This window comes from Ipomoea triloba, chromosome 6 (assembly GCF_003576645.1).
Source record: "Ipomoea triloba cultivar NCNSP0323 chromosome 6, ASM357664v1".
NCBI lineage: Eukaryota > Viridiplantae > Streptophyta > Magnoliopsida > Solanales > Convolvulaceae > Ipomoea > Ipomoea triloba.
The window spans coordinates 2,691,398-2,711,866 of NC_044921.1; the positions used below are offsets into that span (position 1 = coordinate 2,691,398).

The window sequence follows — 20,469 nt, forward strand, 5'->3', positions numbered from 1 at the left end:
ACTCCCTCATGAGCACATATTGCTATTTGCCAAAAAAATAAATCGGGCAAATTTTACAGCTACAATTGATGCATTGATTTTTGCTGAAATTACAGACCCAGATACTGACACCGAGTACAATGACGCAGTTAGCGAATTCATGTTGCACGGACCATGCAGACAACTCCGGAAGAATTCGCCGTGCATGGTAAATGGTAAATGTTCAAAGTATTTTCTTAAAAAATATGTTAGTTAGACGATTTTGGATAAAGATGGTTACCCAATCTACAGAAGGCAGGACAATGGACTCACAATCAGTAGGAATGGAATCGGAATTTATAATCATTACGTTGTCGTGCATAATAAACATCTGCTTCTAAAATATCGCGCACATATTAACTTTGAATGGTGTAACCAATTGAGATCGATTAAATATTTATTCAAATACGTGAATAAAGGAAATGATCGAGTCACGGTAGAGTTCATGAGTAATTATATGAATAGACTCAATGGTGATGTGGTCGATGTGATTAAGATGTACTACAATTGTCGCTATATATCAACATTGAAGCCACCTAGCGGCTGTTTGGGTACGTGATACATTAACGCGCACCACTTGTGGAGATGTTATGGGGTCGTGTAACAACTTGTAATAATGGAGGATTTTCCAAAAAAAATGGAAAATTGGAGAAGTAGAAAAAGAAAAATTGGAGAATTGAAGTTGTTTACTAAATTTATTCTTCCAATTTCATTCTCCACTACATTCTTCCAATTCTTATACAAATTTGAAGAGATAGAAATTAGCATTCTCCAAATGGAGAGATGGAAGACACATGTGAATAGTGATTTTGAATGAATAGAGTGCAAAGTCGTGGGGTTGAATCCTACTCAGCACCCAACTTCTCTTTTTCCCATTCTTCTTATCTTGGTTTTCTCCCCTCTTTTTCCCATTCTTCTTTTCTTATGTTTTCCCCCATTCTTTCTTATTTTCGTTTTTTCCCCTCTTTTCTTTCTTCTTTCCCCCCCCCCCCCCCTCCTTTCTTTCTTCTTTTTTCCCCTCCTTTCTTTTTTTCCCCCTCCTTTCTTTCTTCTTTTTTTCCCCTTCGTCTTTTTTTTTTTTCTCATTTCTTTCTTCTCTTATTATTATTATTATTATTATTATTATTATTATTATTATTGCAAATGGCAAATGATTTCTTTACTTCTGTATTTTTAGATGCAATTATAAAATTCGAATATAGATTTTTATGCCTCTACAAATAATGATATTTATTTTTTTTTATAAAAATGTACGCTTATTACTTAATTTTTTTTTACTTTTGTATTTTTATACATGTTATTATTGTGTATTTTATTTTGTGATCGGTTATAATTTATGTAGTGTAAGGTTTTTATTGGTGTATTATTATTATTATTATTATTATTATTATTATTATTATTATTATTATTATTATTATTATTGCAAATGGCAAATGATTTCTTCACTTCTGTATTTTTAGATGCAATTATAAAATTCGAATATAGATTTTTATGCCTCTACAAATAATGATATTTATTTTTTTTTTATAAAAATGTACGCTTATTACTTAATTTTTTTTTTACTTTTGTATTTTTATACATGTTATTATTGTGTATTTTATTTTGTGATCGGTTATAATTTATGTAGTGTAAGGTTTTTATTGGTGTATTATTATTATTATTATTATTATTATTATTATTATTATTATTATTATTATTATTATAATTATTATTGCAAATGGCAAATGATTTCTTCACTTCTGTATTTTTAGATGCAATTATAAAATTCGAATATAGATTTTTATGCCTCTACAAATAATGATATTTATTTTTTTTTTATAAAAATGTACGCTTATTACTTAATTTTTTTTTACTTTTGTATTTTTATACATGTTATTATTGTGTATTTTATTTTGTGATCGGTTATAATTTATGTAGTGTAAGGTTTTTATTGGTGTATTATTATTATTATTATTATTATTATTATTATTATTATTATTATTATTATTATTATTATTGCAAATGGCAAATGATTTCTTCACTTCTGTATTTTTAGATGCAATTATAAAATTCGAATATAGATTTTTATGCCTCTACAAATAATGATATTTATTTTTTTTTTATAAAAATGTACGCTTATTACTTAATTTTTTTTTTACTTTTGTATTTTTATACATGTTATTATTGTGTATTTTATTTTGTGATCGGTTATAATTTATGTAGTGTAAGGTTTTTATTGGTGTATTATTATTATTATTATTATTATTATTATTATTATTATTATTATTATTATTATTAGAGAAATGAATTACGGGAGGAATATGGAATGAAAATTAGAAAACTGAAGAAATGGAAAAATGGAAAAATTGAGAAGGAAAACTAGAGAAATGGAGAAACGGGAAACTGGAAATGGAAAAAATAGAGAAATGAAGTAAACGACCCCTAAATTTTCACTTAGAGCACCAACAGAATGTTATTTATGGGGAAGATCAAACCCTCGACCAGATTGTTGAGAACCAAACAGTTAAGTAGAGCTAGTTCAAAGCTTGGTTTGAGGCAAAAAAAAAATACGAAGATGTTCGGTCGCTCACTTATGCAGAGTTCCCCAGTAAGTTTGTTTGGAAACAAGATCTGCGTGAATGGCATCCAAGGGAGAAAGGGATGATTGTTCTATATTCTGCCAGGGTGTGGAGAATTATACTATCTATGATGCCTTTTAAATCTCATACGTGGACCTTCAAGCCACGGGGATATTCGCACTGTTGGGGAGGCCATTCACAAATCGTTTATGGATGCGTGTTATGAATATGGATTATTAGATGATGACAAGGAGTAAATCAACGGTATTACTGACTCGCGTTACTGGGCATCCACATCTGCATTGCGAAGGTTGTTTGCTATGTTGTTGACTTAAAGTTCAATCAGTAGAACTAAGGTGGTGTGGAATACCGTTTGGAAATTTCTTGCGGAAGATGCACAGTTTCATTATCAACGTCTCATGCACAATCCAGGTACATCAACATCCAATCTATTTATTCGACATTCTTATTTGCTTATCATTATTTATTTAAAAAAAACCATTCCCTGATTTTGTTTTTGTTTTGTTTCGTTTTGGACTATGAAGATTTGTTAGTTATCGGAATATGATAAGCAACAATTAGCTCTGGTAGAGTTGGAGAAGTTGTTATCTTTGTGGGGGAAGAGCATGTGGGTTATTGTTGAAAAAATTGGTCTTTAATCACGGCCAATTGTACGTGGCTTTTTCCTAATTCACTCATCTTGATGGCTTAAAGGTTTTAGCTCTAGACGATGATGGACAAAATTCTGTTACTACTACTAATGTCGTCTACAATGAGATTTTCAACAATGTGTAATTCAAAGCAGTTATATTATGTATTCTTCTTATAGAAATATGACAAAATTGTTAGATATTTACATATTACATATACATTCCGTGCAAATAATTTCTATAACTGAGTTACTACACAACAAGATAATGAGACCAACTAATACAAATCCAAAACATTGATATATAAATTGTTTAAAGTTTCAACACCATATGCATATATCTACATGTTAACTATTATTTGGGTAATTTTTTCCTAGAATTAAAACAATAATAACATCATAAAACATAATCGATTAAACTAAAATCATCAATTGCTCTATATAATATTCAATGTTATAATTTACACTATTGAATATTGATGTAATTATTATTAATATATTATAACAAATACATTTTGTGCATTGCACGGGTGTAAATACTAGTTGATATTAATAATACTAATTTTTTATTATATATTATATTAATAGTAATAATACTAATAGTTTTATTATAGGCTAAAGTGTCATTTAGCACGATGAACTATATCCAATTATTCATGCCGCATCCTGAACTTTCATATCGTATATATCGAGCCACAAACCAAAAAACAAAATTCACCTAGAAATTTTAACAGGTTTCCCTGTCTTCCTGCTGACATGACGCAGATTTCCCATTGATGTGGCATTTGTTTTAACCTTATGTGTCCATGTAAGCATTTACATATTAAAAATTAAAATAAAAAAAACAAAAAAATAAGATACTAAAAAAAATTAGCATTTATATAAATTTGAAAAATTGAAAAAAATACTAAACAAAAAATTAGCCAAAAAAAAAATAAATTCTAAAAAAAAATTGAAACATTAGAATTACAAAATTGAAAAAGTATACATTATGAAAATAAAGAGAAGAAAATTCTGGTTATTTTAATATAATATATATTTTTTAATTTTTAATATGTAAATGGACAACATAACTGTTAAAAGAAATGCCACATCAGTGAGAAACATGCGCCATGTCAGCAAGAAGACATGGAAACCTGCTAAAAGTTCTAGGTGAATTATTATTTTTTGGTTTGTGTCTCGATATATATGATATGAAAGTTCAAGATGCGGCATGAATAATTGGACATAGTTCATGGTGTTATTATATTTCATTTGATAGGTTTGAAGGAATTGAAGGATTTGAAGCTTGGTAGAATGTTCTTTCATGGAATCTATAAATCTATCAATGTGTTTAATTGTTCATCACTTTGAAATGATTTTATTACTTTTTTTAGACTTGGTAGTAAACCAGTTTGTATTAATATTTGTTGACAGTTGGTGTTGGATTTTTTCTGTTTGTGACGTTGAGCATTGGTATTTGGTACTCCTAGTGTCGCCAGTGTGTATCATTTGATATTTTGGATTTCGACTTTGGGCATTAGTAGTAAACAGAATGTATTAATGTATATGTATTAAGTGTTTAATTTACTTGAAGTATTGCTTACTTTGTTTAAGGTTGGTTTTTTGGTAATCGATCGAAAATCGACAGTCAATTTTAGAACCACATTCGATCAATTACAAAGGTAAAAAATCATGGTCGGTTTTTCAGTTTTTTGGTCGGTTACGTAACCAACCGACCATTTTTGGTCGGTCTCTTCTCCCCCTAACTTTTTGGAGTTTAGCTTTTGACTCGAAGAAGAGCAATCCATACAACCTCAAGGTTGTATCAATTGGTGCTTTCATTAAAAATATCAACTTGATAAAATTATTTCCAATCTTGATACAAAAAAAAAAAACAAAAAAACAAAACAAAAAGTTTCATTCGCCAACCCATCAACAACGGAATTGGAAACTTCCACCATTTTATCAACAATGATTTGGAAGTGGAGATCTTCAAGCCAAATCCACAGCGCCATGACTAGTAGAGATTCCACCGGGCAACGAGCGAGGTTGATGACAAGGCAAGAAAAAGCTATTCTGTCAATTGTGTGGAAGAACGGGAGGTCTTCAATGGTGATTGTTGACATTGTTTTTTATATGATGATGGAGACATATTGTGTTAATTATCACCTTGAGAACAAGGTGATTTTGATGGGCGCAGAAATGATACACTCAGAACGTTGTAGTTATTATTATTATTATTATTATTATTATTATTATTATTATTATTATTAGTGTATAGTGAAATCATGGGCAGTTATAATACAGTAATGGGTTAGTGGGTAGTTTTATGACACTGTATATATACCTACCTGTGTATCTGTACCATTCACCAAAGAGTATGACTGCGATTCGTGTTGATAGTGTATTGTAAGTTCAGTCTACTTTGCTTTTACTTTCGAGAGGTTAACACAGTGATCACAATAGGTATATGTGAAAGCAAAATGCATAGAGAATATGTAAAAAGTAGAAGAGAGAAATCTGATAGAGAAAAATGCCAACGTGGACATTTTTCATTAATAACTATTATATATATACACTACTGATCTCGATCGTACATAAACATAAATATAGGAAAAGTGAAAAGGTGGGGATAATGGCCACAAACTGCAAAGATATTTATAACACGTATATAATTTTGTTTAGATTAGTTTTATCATAATAATATTGATAGTATATATATAATTTAAATTTTTGTAATAATTAAGAATATTAGTTTCTAACCTTTTTAATATTTTTAAAAATTAATATTGATAAATGCAGTAATGACCTAAAGAGCTGGGGTGGTGACTTTGCTAAGAGGATTGGCAAGGAAATAGAGTTGGTGCAGTCCCGACTTAATAACTTGAGAGATAGACGTGATGCCGCTGGCTTAGCATTGGTGCGAGAGTTAGATGTTAAATTATGTTTGTTACTTGATTAGCAGAATGCCTATTGGCGCCAGAGAGCCAAGAAACATTGGCTACTAAAATGTTATAGGAATACTAAATTTTTTCACTAGTATGCCCCGGCTAGGAAGAGGAAAAATCGAATAGTGAAACTCTGGGATGAATCGAATCGTTGGGTTGAAGGGAAGGATGTATTGAGGCTTGCAATGCAGTATTTTCAGTATGTTTTTACGACCAAGGGGACAACACTTGGAGAGTCGTTAGATGATTTTATGCTATCAATTCATGCTGTCGATAACGATCAACTCCTTAGGCCTTTTACCATTGATGAGGTTAAAGAGGTGCTATTTTCAATGGCACCGGACAAGTCTCCTGGACCGGATAGATATAGCCCGACTTTTTACCAACATTTCTGGGGAGAGATTGGTGCTGACATTGCCCAGTTTGTTATCACTTGTGCGAGTGAGGATTTTTCCCACCAAGTTTTAATGATGCATATATCACACTTATCCCGAAGAAGGCGACTCCAACCACTATAGGAGATCTCTGGCCAATTGCTTTATGCAATTTTTTGTGTAAAATCCTTTCGAAGATGTTGGCTAACAGGCTGAAAGTGGTTCTTGATCAAGCGATCTCGGTAAGTCAGAGTGAGTTTTTTGCTGGGTCGTTTGATTACTGATAATGTGTTAATTGCTTCAGAGGTGATCCACTTTATGAACTGTAAGCGGGAAGGGCGTGATGGGTGGTGTGCACTAAAACTCGATATGGCCAAAGCGTACGACAAAATGGAATGGTCCTTCCTTGAGACTATTATGAGTTGTATGGGATTCCACGATAGATGGATCCGTATGATTATGCGGTGTGTTACTACGGTCCGGTATAAAGTAGGGGTAAACGGGGAATTGTCCGACTTTATTATGCCATCATGTGGGCTCCGGCAGGGTGACCCTCTTTCTCTCTATCTTTTCATATTATGTGCGGAAGGCCTCTCCTCTCTCCTGTCTAAAGCTACTAGGAGTAACTTGATATCCCATTGCATTGTTGTTAGAGGTGCTCCTGGTGTGTCACATTTGTTTTTTGCAGATGACAGCTTGCTGTTCTTCAAAGCTATTGTCCAGGAGGCTGAAGTGGTTAAGAGCTACTTAGTGGATTATGAACGGATGTCTCGGCAATCAGTTAATTACTCTAAGTCTTGTATTGTGTTCAGCCGAAATACTATTGATGTCATGCGTGCTGTTGTAGCCAACGTTTTTAATGTTGTTCAATCTCCTGACATTGGCCGTTACTAGGGGCTTCCTATGGGTATTTGATTGGTCGTCTGAGCGGCTGGAACAAAAAAATTCTATTCAGGGCCGGTAAAGAAGTGCTTTTAAAAAGCGTTGTGCAAGCTTTACCCACATATTCTATGAGCATCTATTTCCTTCCTGTTACACTTTGTGAGAGAATTGAACGAGTTATGAATAATTTCTGGTGGGGAACAAGTGGTAATAGAGGTGGAAGCATTCGTTGGATGTCCTAGAGTGCCTTGTGTTCACCTAAGTCGAGAGGAGGGCTTGATTTTGAGGTTCTCAGTCGATTTAATGTGGCTCTTTTGGCTAAGCAGGGTTGGAGACTCATGACTAATCCTACGTCTCTGGTTGCTAGGTTATATAAAGCAAGATATTATCCCCAGGATGAGTTTCTTGATGCGAAGATTGGGGCGTACCCGAGCTACTGTTGGCGGTCCATATTAGGAGGATTGGTAATGGGGTGTTACGTATGGGGTCTTATAGGAGGATTGGTAATAGCTAGGATACAAGGATATAGAGACAACCATGGCTCCCGGATGAGGGTCTTCCATACATTCAGACTCTTGTTGTAACACCCCGTATTTTCCTACCACTATTTTAAATAAAGGGGCCTATTTACTCATTACTAATTATTGTAGTAAGATGATTTTTGATATAACTATCTTTGGGCTTGGGTTAATATATTTCTATAGCATATTAATATTTTTCTACCAAATTACCTTAGCCCAATATATATATATATATTTCATAGCATATGATTTCTATAGGGCTATGGACCCAATAAAATATCCTAAGGTCAAATTATAAGCTTACTATTACTAGTCTTGACCCAACTAATTTTAGTCCAATGGTATAGCCCTTTCCTATAAATAGCTCATAGCCCATTTTTGGAAACCTACCCTAAATAGAATATGATCATTGTATTCCCATTTCCGTCTTTCTTCATCTCTGTCTCTCTACCCTCTCCATCTTTCGCCTCTCCCTACTGAGCTAGCATCCAGCAACACCAAGGAAGGTAGCCGGCGACGCAATGGTGAACCAAGATTCTACCTCTTCCCCACTTGGCGGTAACAAGTGCATGGCAACGATGGAGGATCCCGGCAGCCTCAAGCAGGGCATTTAGATGAGCTTTCTCCGATCGGTAGCTCTATTCTCCCCGGCAGCACCTTTTCTCCCTCAGCGGAGGTGAGCTAGGCGAAGAGTGGCAGCAGCGGCAGCGACGGGATCGTGACCGGCGGAATTCCACGACAGCAGCTGTGAGCTTGAGCGGCGAAGAACGTGTGAGGTTTCGGCAATCTCTGATTCGGTTTTCCGACGAGCAGCGGCAGCTCCTCCGGTAAGACCGACGATACGCGATGGCTTCTCTATTTCCGGTAAAGCTGAGCGACGACGGAGCCTTCCCTGTTTCGTGAAGTGAGAAGCGGCCAGCAGCCAGCAGCACTCCGGCGTCCTCTCGTTAGCGGATCAGCGACGGTGAAGGTGGCGGAGCGTCCTTCCCAGTCCGACGTAAGCAGAGCAACGACGCCATCTCTCCCTCGTTCGGCGTCCAGCAAGAAGAATGGCAGCTCGCGTAGGATGGCATCGGCGTGTCTTTCCCAACGGCGTGCACGAATGCATGGCGGGTATCGACGGTAGCATCTGGACCTTGGTTCTCAATTTCTAGCGTCGCAGTAGAGGAATGAAGTGGATTAGCGCCTAATGTCTTCCTAATGAGGTAATTAGCCCAATTCATTAGTTTAATGGTGGTAGTTGCTGCTAGTTAGATCGTTTAGGAGGGATGCTAGTATGGGTTAGCATTTGTATTATTAAGGTACTCCTAGGATTAATTATTAAGCTTATGGTTTAAAAGCTAATTATAAGTATTAGGCCTCAATTCAATTAGTGTTACTGGCTCATGATTAGCATATCTATACACTAAATAGGTTATTCAGTTTAATTATGGTTCGGGTGTTAGTTAGTATTAGTACATAGTGAGACTATAGCCCAGTTAGTTGATTAATTATCGGTTATTAATAATGGCCTAGTTATGGATAAAATGCTAATGACCCTTATTGGTACCTAAGGATGGTTACGGTGCAATGAGTGATTAATTATGGACTCCGGGTAAGGACATTTGTTAGGCTAAATAGGGATCTCAATATTATCATTGTTGTGATAGCCTATAGTGATGGTATTAGAATTGATTAATCTTCAGGTTCATGATTATGGACCTAGCTTATGAGCTGAGCTTAGAGTTGGTGTTTGCTCTTGGATTAATACGCTACAAGAGGTAACCATCATGTCCACTAAAACCTATTTTACACTCTTGATCTATGAATATTATTTGGTGTATTGGAATCCTGTGGAATTCTTTGCTGCTTAGCCTATTCTTTGTTGGTTTGTGAGTTATTTTGATGGATTTATGAACTTGTGTTCTTGATCCTTTGCACCTTGATGTTTATGAACATTTGTTGGTATGGATTCCATGTTTATTTGGCTTCTGGGAGATGTAATCTAGAAAATCTGATCCTATTTTTGTATTCTGGAATGAATATTGCGTATTCTGTCTATTCTGGTCTGGGAGTGGTTTGGAGTTGCTCTTGCGGTAAGGTTAGGCGGTATAATGTGTCCCGCCTAAGTGGTCCGCAAGAACAACGGAGGAAGGGTGTGGCGGAAGGTGGTGCACCGCTGGGCGGCTTCGTCCCTTCGTGCGGAGAAGGATGGTAGACCGGCGTGCTCCGTTGGAAGGCACCGTTGGTGTGGACGGTGGAGTGTGGCGGCACAGGGTGTTCCGCCAAGGTGTACCGCTAGTGTATCCTTGGTTCTGTTTCCAGTGAGTTGTTTAGTGATCTGTTGTCTGGTTGTTTCACCTTTGGTTTTGGATTTTGTTGGGATATTCTGTTGGGTATTTTACCATGTTTTTGGAGTATTTATTCACATCTCTTGGTTCATTATATGAGTCTATTGGTTGGTTGAATCCTTGATTGTATTCTCTGGGAGTTGGTTGTGTTCATAATCTGAGATGAACACTGTGAGTGGATTGTTCTTGGGTTGAGTCTGAGGTTGGATATGGAGTGGTGGATCTTTGAGTATCTTTTGGGCTGTTGAGGGTGAACTAACTGTGGGCATCATTTGCCTCTGTGAAACTAACTTTGGGCTTTTGCCTCTGTGATTGGGCATTCATTGCCTCTGTGATTGGGCATTCATTGCATATGTGATTGGGCATTCATTTGCCTCTGTGATTGGGCATTCATTGCCTCTGTGATTGGGCATTCATCGCCTCTGTGATTGGGCATTCATCGCCTCTGTGATTGGGCTTTTGCCCCTGTGATTGGGCTTTTGCACCTGTGGACTAACTTTGGGGTTTGGTGATTGGTATGAGGGATGGTATTTCGGTTGGAGGGTAAGGTTTGGTGCTTATCTTTGGGTTGAGGTCTGTTTGGTTCCTTGTTGATTCTTGAGTTGTATCGTATCTCGTTGATTTTTTGTTATTCCTTGATATATTGCGGTTTGGTTGTTTCTTGTGAGTGTTTGGTTGAGTTTATGATTCGGCTGATATTCCGTTATAGAATTGTTGTCTTGTGCAATTATGTTGGATATTGGTATTGTTGGAAAGTCCTTGGTTTATTGCTTATTCAGCGTGTTGTTGTTGAGTATCCGATTTAAATACTGAACAGTTCGTTGGTGTATATTTTCTATATGGGTGTGTAAACCTATTTACAAGCTTATTATATATGTATGTTTATCACGGGTGTGAATGGTGGTTGCTTAGCAGTCTTTTGCTAATGGTTTCTTACATGTTTTCCAGGTATGGAATAAGTCTAAGCGAGAGCGTGTTAGAGCTTACCGATATGAGGCTGCTTAGACTTAGCTTACGTTGTTTAGACTTTGTGTTTTGGGCCTGTGTGCTGATGTTGAGATTATATACTCTTGATTAGATTCTTGTTATGATGACAATGTTTTTAGGATTCATACTTTATGCAGTTCAGTTTTTGGATAGCCTGTGCATCTAGGCCGTGTTTTCTTACTTAGATGTGGCATGATACCCCTTAGATTATAAATCGCTTCCGCTATGTTGTGTTTGATAGTTGAGATAGGCAGCTTTTGTGTTAAAGTTTTAGCTATCTCAGCTTGTGAAAGGTTGGGGTGTCACACCTATGTCTGACTATAACCCGGATATGAAAGAAAGTGACCTCATTCATCCTGTATCATCTTATTGGAATCTAGAGTTTCTGAATACTATGTTTTTACCGCGTGATGTGGGTCTGATCATTAAAATTCATGTTAATGTCTAGTATGATGACAAATGGTGTTGGAGGGGTGATATAAGGGTGTTGTACTCTGTCAAAAATGGGTATCGATCTTTGTCTGCTTTGCTTGTCAGTACTGGCAATGCTTCTTGGAGTTCAATTTGGAGTTTATTGCATGCGTAAGGTTCTTCCAGTTCTGATAGCGCTGTTTGGCCGTCGAGTGGTAATGGACGTAACTTGCTCTCTTTGTCGTGACCATGCAGAAACACTTGACCATTTGATGAAGTATTGCGCATGTGTCGCACCTCTCTGGCAGATAATAATGAATGGTCACATCCCGGATTTTGGGGACAATTGTGCAGCTTGGCTCTTCGACGCTTTATCACATGGTGAGACTTCTTTTAAGCTTCGCGTTGTTGCTATATGGTGGTGTATTTGGAGGGCGCGAAATGAAGTTGTTTGGAATAATAAGCCTTGGCAGTTAACAAATATTGTGCAGGTCTATCGCAGCTTGGAAGCTTGGCAGGGTTTGGAAAATGGAACGCCGGTTTCGGGTGCAGTTATGCATGCTGTGCAGACTGGTGCTACTGAACATGATGGTGATATTAGGGTCTTTGTGGATGCAGCAGTATACTCAAATGTTAACCATGCTTATTTCGGTTTTGTGATTTTGATTTCAATCGGTAATTACTAGGCTGCCCGGAATGGTCCTCTACGCTGCATGAATGATGTCTATCTAGCTGAAGCGTTGGCGGTCAAAGAAGCACTCTCATGGGTTAAAGATCAAGGCTATACCTTTGTTCGTCTGTAGACTCTAAAATCCTGAACTCTTTTCCCGCCGACCAATTTCTAAAAATTTGGTTCAGTTGAACCAAGCTTTATTCTGATTGTTAGACTATGTGTCATTTGCTAAATGGCTCAGGGATTGATTGGTCTTATGTTGGTTGTGCTATAGGTGCATGTAATGGGTTATATTGACACTTTTAATTAGTGCCTTTTGAGTTTGTTCCTAGATCAGTGAATAAGTGTGCTCATGCTTTAGCTAGAGCGGCTAGTTCGCAAATTGGTCCTACTTGTTGGATTTCATCTATTCCCACTTGTATTGAACATTTACTTTAATGAAAGTTTGTTGCTTTGTTTTAAAAAAATTAATATTTTAATAAATATTAAAATTAAAAGTAAATTTATTAAGTTTGAACTTATAACAAGTTATTATTATTCTAAATTAAAAATGTAATTGTGCAATGAGCCTAATATATTGTAGGCATATATATATATATGTGTGTGTGTGTGCGCGCGCGCGCGCGCCGGCGAGGGGGGGGGGGGGGGGGGGGGCNGGTTGGGAGAGCTCAAGTGAAAATATCTCCTCATGAAAAACGTGAGGACTTTCTAGGCTTATTCACCGATAAATTATATTGTGAGCTAGGATTCACATTGTAAGGTAAACCACCAATTCATGTTTATGTAGGGAAATTATATTTTTTAATCCTTCAATTATTACATATTATGAAGTTCAGTCCTCAATTATCAATTTTAAAAAATTTAGTCCTTCAATTATTTTAAAGGTTGTTAATTCAATCATTATCTAACACCAATTTAGTCCTTCAATGTTTAAAACCAAACTTACAAAACAATTGATGATTTGCCAATCTTTAAAATAATTAAATAACTGTTATAAATATATTACTAATGGTCATTATTTTGAGACTTTTCATTTGCCACTTTCCAACTCCCTCATTATGTTGAGAAATGAAGAGTTGTACTATTGTATATATATACATGTTGATGGATGAATAAAAGGTGGCTTTTGAGCTTTTGTGATCTTGTGTTCTTGTTATTCTTCTTCTCCTTTGCCTTATCTACACTACACTATCATATATATAATCCTAAGCAATTACCGGGCAATCACCACGCGAGAACTGATCTAATTGAGAAGCCAAATTACAACACGTTATCAGCACGAGTCTCTATCGTGATTCTCGGTGAACGGTATGCTTGCTATCTTGTCTTGTGCATATTATTATGAAATCTATGACTTTGTTTGTGCATAGTGCCTTCCAATATGAATTGGAACCTCCAATCCTTGTTTTTGCGAAATACGTATTCTCCCTTTTGATTTTATTATCTGTATATGTGTGCTTATGATAATTAGTGTGATAATACTCCATGTTTGTTAACTAAGTATATGAACCCCTCATCAAGCTATGGTTAAAGTATTTGGGTAAATACATGGTTTTGTAAATATAAATTCTCTTGATTTATCCCCCCGAATCATGGATATAAATTAAGCTCTACATGAACCATGATGCTTGAAAATGGTAAATACATGTGGTTATATACCAAATTATATGTATATGTATCCATGTATGTTCTATGACTTTGGATATCGAATGCATAATCAATTCTTATTATGTTTGTATCGGATTGCTATGGTTGCATCAGAATACTAAGATGCATATATGCATATTTTTGTAAAATAGTGTTTCTTCATCCATTGTTTGAACATGTATTCAAAATAGTGGTTTTCCCATTGTTGTCACATATTGCTTTGTAGAGTTACATGAAAATGATGATCTTGTAGATCATGTCCTCCATTGCCAAATGTGGTTTTATTAAACTCTCTTTTGGTAGAAGCGATTATTAAACTTGGGCTCTAGATATTGAATACATTTGGCATCTAAGGAATTCAGACAAGCTTTTGTTGCTAAGTCACAGAGCACTGATACCCAGAAGGTAAAAGCTCTCTTTTTCATACGTCACCACTTGAACCGCGACCTTAAAAATGAGTATTTGATTGGAAGTCCCTGAAGGACCATTTCGACCAATAGTCATCAAGTGTCCTTCATTAGGCACAATTTGACTAGCTTTTACTCTCGAGTTTTAAGATTATAAGTCAGTAACTGACTATAATTTAGCTCTGCATAAAATAGTCTCGCAATTAAAACTCTGCAAACAAGAAGTTTCAGATAAATACTTATTTGAAAATACTATGTATACTTTTCATGCGAGTAACCTTGTACTCTAGCAGCAGTACAAGACAACAAATTATGAAGCATTCTAAGCTGATTAGCACTCATTGTAGCTAAGAAACATAACTAGTTGTTGATGAAGAATCAAAATGCATGTATTGTTGGTTTTGCACTGGTGCTTGAAGCACATAATGTTGCACAGTCGAGCAACTTTATAAGGGGTTGAGGTCGAGGTTATAACTGGTGTGGTATGAGTTTCGAGCTCAAAAATAAGAAGCAAAGTGATCAAGGTAATCAATGACGACCATACTTATTGAGGCAAAATTCTAGCCAGAAGTTTGCTTTCAATGTTGGTGTGAAGGGCATTGGTCCCTACATGCCGCGCACCAAAGCATTTTGTCATCGAAGAATGAGTCTCAGCTCATCTTGTTGGTTCTAGTTTGCTTGAAGCAAATACTGTAATAAATGATGATAACGAAATGATGAGGTATTGATGAAAAAATGATTGATGTCATTATAATGTTTGAGTAATGCATGAAAATATATTCATGTATGAGGAGTTAGCGTATGCCTGAAGCATCTAAGAAGTTAGCTCATGCTTGAAGTATTTGAGAAGTTAGCTTATGCTTGAAGCATACGTGACCGCAATATTTGAAAAGTTATTGCATGGCCGAGAAGTATATATATACTTACGAGTGCAAAGAAATTTAAATTTACTGATTTTCTTTGCTGATTTTACTACTCGGTTTAACTATTTGAAATTTACTGTTCAGAAGTGTACTTCTCTAAGCTTACCTCTCTAAACTTACCTTTCTAATCTTACTTCTCGTTTTACTTCCCGGAGTTACTTCCCTTAGTTTGGATGCTTATTTATGAAAAGTTTTCTCATGCATGAAATCGTGACCCTCGTATGCAATTAGCTGGTTGCTAATTCAAGGTTGAAATTGTTCCAAAAATCCTATATCAATCCTGGAAGGATTGCTATTATCAAGAAATTATGATAATCCTTCTTTGACTAATTTTAAGATGCCAAGATATCGAATCTCCCTATGAATATGTCTTAGTGCAATTCTGTGTTATTTAAGGAGTGGTATACCCCTTTATAAGAATGATCATTGACTTATGACATACATGATATGATTGATTTAAATGTTATTAGCTTGAAATATAGAAGCAAATGATATCATATCAGTTTGTCCGAAGCAAACGAATGAATGAATTATATCATATCAATTTGCCTGAAGCAAATGAGGGAGTGAATTATATCATGTGAATTTGCACGAAGCAAATTAACCAGTGAGTGAAACTAATGGATAGTTGAGGATAGAGATCTGGAAGATCTATTTTATTTGACAAGCTTCCCAATTTTCCTATGATTATTGTGTACCCTTATAATATCATTTGATATGTATGCTTTCATATTTGATCATAGATGATTGCGTATATGTTTTGGGTACTTCATATGTTGCGGTACATTTTTTTTAAAGGCTTTAAATACCCAAATGATATTATAATATGGGATGAGCTAGTGGGTTGCCTTGGGCAAATATTTTTTTTGGTGAGTCAGATTCCTTCAAGTGCATATTATATAAAGCATATTTTGTAGAAGAAAATTCTTAAACTATGTATTTTCTTGTTGGGGACATCAGTTTTATATGCTATCAGAATCTGACCCACTGCATATCATAATTATTCCCCCTAGCTCCTAATACGTGGTATAAGATCAAACATTTCCCTGTGTGCGTTTTGTTCATAGTGTGCAGCTTATTTTACTATATTACCGCCATTGCGTACCTCCAAGGGCTATCAAAACCTCCGTCTGTTGTTTAAATACTTGAACCCATGATATGGGATCAATATATAATTAGGTACGCTAACTGCACACTTGATGAAGATCGTTTCACGGCATTAGGGGGAGATAAAAGCCCAAATTTTATAGAATGCCGAGAAATTTCATGGAATGATTGATGAAAAAGATCTTCAGTATTTAAACCCACGTATTAGGTAGACTGAACTAGAAGTTCAGAAGAGGTAAACTGAACTAGAAGTTCAGAAGATATCTAATATGCCAATATATATACTGATAAGAAAAGTGACTAGGTCTCACATATCTTCCCCAACTTGGACCGTATATTTATTTACCAATGCTCCTTGACGCGAGAAGCGTGGAGACATATTGGTATAAAAGACAAGAATCCGCGGAAAGCTAAATCTAGTAAAAAATTTCGTCACTCTTGAAATCTCTTAAAGAAGTATGTCTTGAAGACATTTGTCCAGAAGGTGAAAACCCCCAATAAATTTACAGGTGCACCCAAAATAATAATATTGGGGATGCGGAACAACCAGATAAAAATATCTCTGGGAAATGGCTAGAGTCTGGTTGATTTAGAAATTGCCATGAATTTTATATATATGGGAGATTTTATGAAAAATATTATAGTTGTCGACAACACAATATACTTATAAATTGCTCTTAATATATAAGAATCTGGATCCAGAGCTAGGCACCAGTAGTGCCCTGATTTTTTAATGTATAAAGGAGCAATTAAGGCATGTACAGCTCAGCTCGCTAAAACTGTATTCTCTTTATAATATGTACACCATTTAATGTTAACCCAGCAGGTTACAAATGGGTGTTTGTACAAAAGAGAAATACAAACAATTTGGTGGTATGATATAAAGCGAGACTGGCAGCTTAAGGGTTTACGCAGAGACCCTGAATTGATTTTAATCAAATGTACTCTCCCACAACATATGGCATTACATTCCGCTAATTAACATCATTGGCAGTGAATTGTAAATTTAGATATGCAGTTGATGAATGTCATGACCGCAAACTTATGGGTCATCATATGCTAATATTTATCTGTAAATCCCTGATGGATTCAACACTTTTGAAATGAGGAAAGTGAAAATTGCAACATGTATCATTAAATTACTAAAGTCTTTTTATGACTTGAATATTATTGACTGAGTGTTTTCCTCCCGAAGAAGGAATATGCAAATAATAGGTACCATTATGTGTTCGTTAAAGAATTGCTAATGGAGTTATTTATTTTATCTTCTCAGTTGATATTGATGGTTTATATGTTATTGAAGCACATAAAGAGCTTGGTGATATTAGCTCATGCTGAAAGATGGAGTTTTGAAATGAAAGACATGGGAAACCCAAGTATTGCCTCAACCTGAAGATTGAGATTCTCTTTGAAAGAGTTTTATATACCAGTTAGCCTACTTGAAAAAAAATGTCTTGAAGATGTTTTATATGAATGAGTATCATTTACTTATCACACTAACGGTAGTTCAATAATCTCTTGAAGTAGATAAGGAACTATTTAGACTCGAAAATGATAAATAAGGATATTTTGGGACTGGAAGTCCATTATCGTTGTTATTGGAGCACTATTATGGAACTAGAAGTTCCATAGTCGCATCAGGCCTGATATTGAATTTGCGATGAAATTGCTAGCAACGTTTAGTGCTCCATCTACAATGAAATATTGAAATGATGTTTAACATATCATCTAGCATCTTCGAGGTATAAAGATTATGATATTTATGTGAGAAACCAATACGTGGTTTTGGCGGGCTACTTGGGTATTGGCTCTTTTATTTTGATCCCCATGATGCCAAGTCCCAAATTGGTTATGCTATATTTTTACACCCCCCCCCCCCCCCCCCNCAATGCTCCTTGACGCGAGAAGCGTGGAGACATATTGGTATAAAAGACAAGAATCCGCGGAAAGCTAAATCTAGTAAAAAATTTCGTCACTCTTGAAATCTCTTAAAGAAGTATGTCTTGAAGACATTTGTCCAGAAGGTGAAAACCCCCAATAAATTTACAGGTGCACCCAAAATAATAATATTGGGGATGCGGAACAACCAGATAAAAATATCTCTGGGAAATGGCTAGAGTCTGGTTGATTTAGAAATTGCCATGAATTTTATATATATGGGAGATTTTATGAAAAATATTATAGTTGTCGACAACACAATATACTTATAAATTGCTCTTAATATATAAGAATCTGGATCCAGAGCTAGGCACCAGTAGTGCCCTGATTTTTTAATGTATAAAGGAGCAATTAAGGCATGTACAGCTCAGCTCGCTAAAACTGTATTCTCTTTATAATATGTACACCATTTAATGTTAACCCAGCAGGTTACAAATGGGTGTTTGTACAAAAGAGAAATACAAACAATTTGGTGGTATGATATAAAGCGAGACTGGCAGCTTAAGGGTTTACGCAGAGACCCTGAATTGATTTTAATCAAATGTACTCTCCCACAACATATGGCATTACATTCCGCTAATTAACATCATTGGCAGTGAATTGTAAATTTAGATATGCAGTTGATGAATGTCATGACCGCAAACTTATGGGTCATCATATGCTAATATTTATCTGTAAATCCCTGATGGATTCAACACTTTTGAAATGAGGAAAGTGAAAATTGCAACATGTATCATTAAATTACTAAAGTCTTTTTATGACTTGAATATTATTGACTGAGTGTTTTCCTCCCGAAGAAGGAATATGCAAATAATAGGTACCATTATGTGTTCGTTAAAGAATTGCTAATGGAGTTATTTATTTTATCTTCTCAGTTGATATTGATGGTTTATATGTTATTGAAGCACATAAAGAGCTTGGTGATATTAGCTCATGCTGAAAGATGGAGTTTTGAAATGAAAGACATGGGAAACCCAAGTATTGCCTCAACCTGAAGATTGAGATTCTCTTTGAAAGAGTTTTATATACCAGTTAGCCTACTTGAAAAAAAATGTCTTGAAGATGTTTTATATGAATGAGTATCATTTACTTATCACACTAACGGTAGTTCAATAATCTCTTGAAGTAGATAAGGAACTATTTAGACTCGAAAATGATAAATAAGGATATTTTGGGACTGGAAGTCCATTATCGTTGTTATTGGAGCACTATTATGGAACTAGAAGTTCCATAGTCGCATCAGGCCTGATATTGAATTTGCGATGAAATTGCTAGCAACGTTTAGTGCTCCATCTACAATGAAATATTGAAATGATGTTTAACATATCATCTAGCATCTTCGAGGTATAAAGATTATGATATTTATGTGAGAAACCAATACGTGGTTTTGGCGGGCTACTTGGGTATTGGCTCTTTTATTTTGATCCCCATGATGCCAAGTCCCAAATTGGTTATGCTATATTTTTACCCCCCATGTCCCAGGTGGACAAATAAAGATTGTGTTGTCCAAGCAAGTAATAGGTTTGTTAATGAGAACCTTACAAAAGATATTGCACCTAAGTTTTACTACCCACATGAACTACAGAAGATTGGTAAAATTCTTGTTGAGAAAGTTCGCCCCCGTGAACAATCTGGCAGATATGTTCACCAAGTCTCTGCCTGCATCCAATTTTGAGTAAAATGTTTATAAAATTGCGATGCGCAGGCTTAGAAGATTGTTATCTTCAGGGGGAGCGACAACCTCTAGCTACACTAGAATGGAAAGTCTAGAAGACTTTTGAAATCCTAAAGATTATGCTCTGAAAGCATATGGTTGTATTCTTTTTTCCTTACCTAAAGTTTTTCCCACTGGGTTTTCTTAGACTAAGGTTTTTAATGAGGCAACTAATATAGGTGCACTTGAATGGATAGTCCTGAAGACCTTAGAAATCTTGAAGATTATGCCCGGAAGGCTTATGGTTGTACTCTTTTTCCCTTAGCTAAGTTTTTTTCCCACTGGGTTTTCTTAGGCTAAGGTTTTAATGAGGCAACCGGTGCAACACAATGATTTAACATATTTCATGTACTCTTTTCCTCGTCTAGGTTTTTCCCAAAGGGTTTTTTTAGCGAGGTTT

General features: G+C 35.6%; 1 long non-coding RNA gene across 3 annotated transcripts; it reads left to right on the top strand.

The window, feature by feature from the left end:
• The first annotated feature begins 8,335 nt into the window (after positions 1-8,335).
• On the top strand, positions 8,336-12,800 carry LOC116023074. 3 transcript variants are annotated; one of them, XR_004099357.1, is made up of 5 exons: positions 8,336-9,137; positions 9,618-9,692; positions 11,211-11,831; positions 11,916-12,041; positions 12,152-12,800. It is a non-coding gene; the product is annotated as an uncharacterized LOC116023074 (long non-coding RNA). The 3 variants fall into 3 exon arrangements; XR_004099358.1 differs by having other exon boundaries at positions 11,211-12,041; positions 12,134-12,800; XR_004099356.1 differs by having other exon boundaries at positions 11,211-12,041.
• Positions 12,801-20,469: the final 7,669 nt, after the last annotated feature.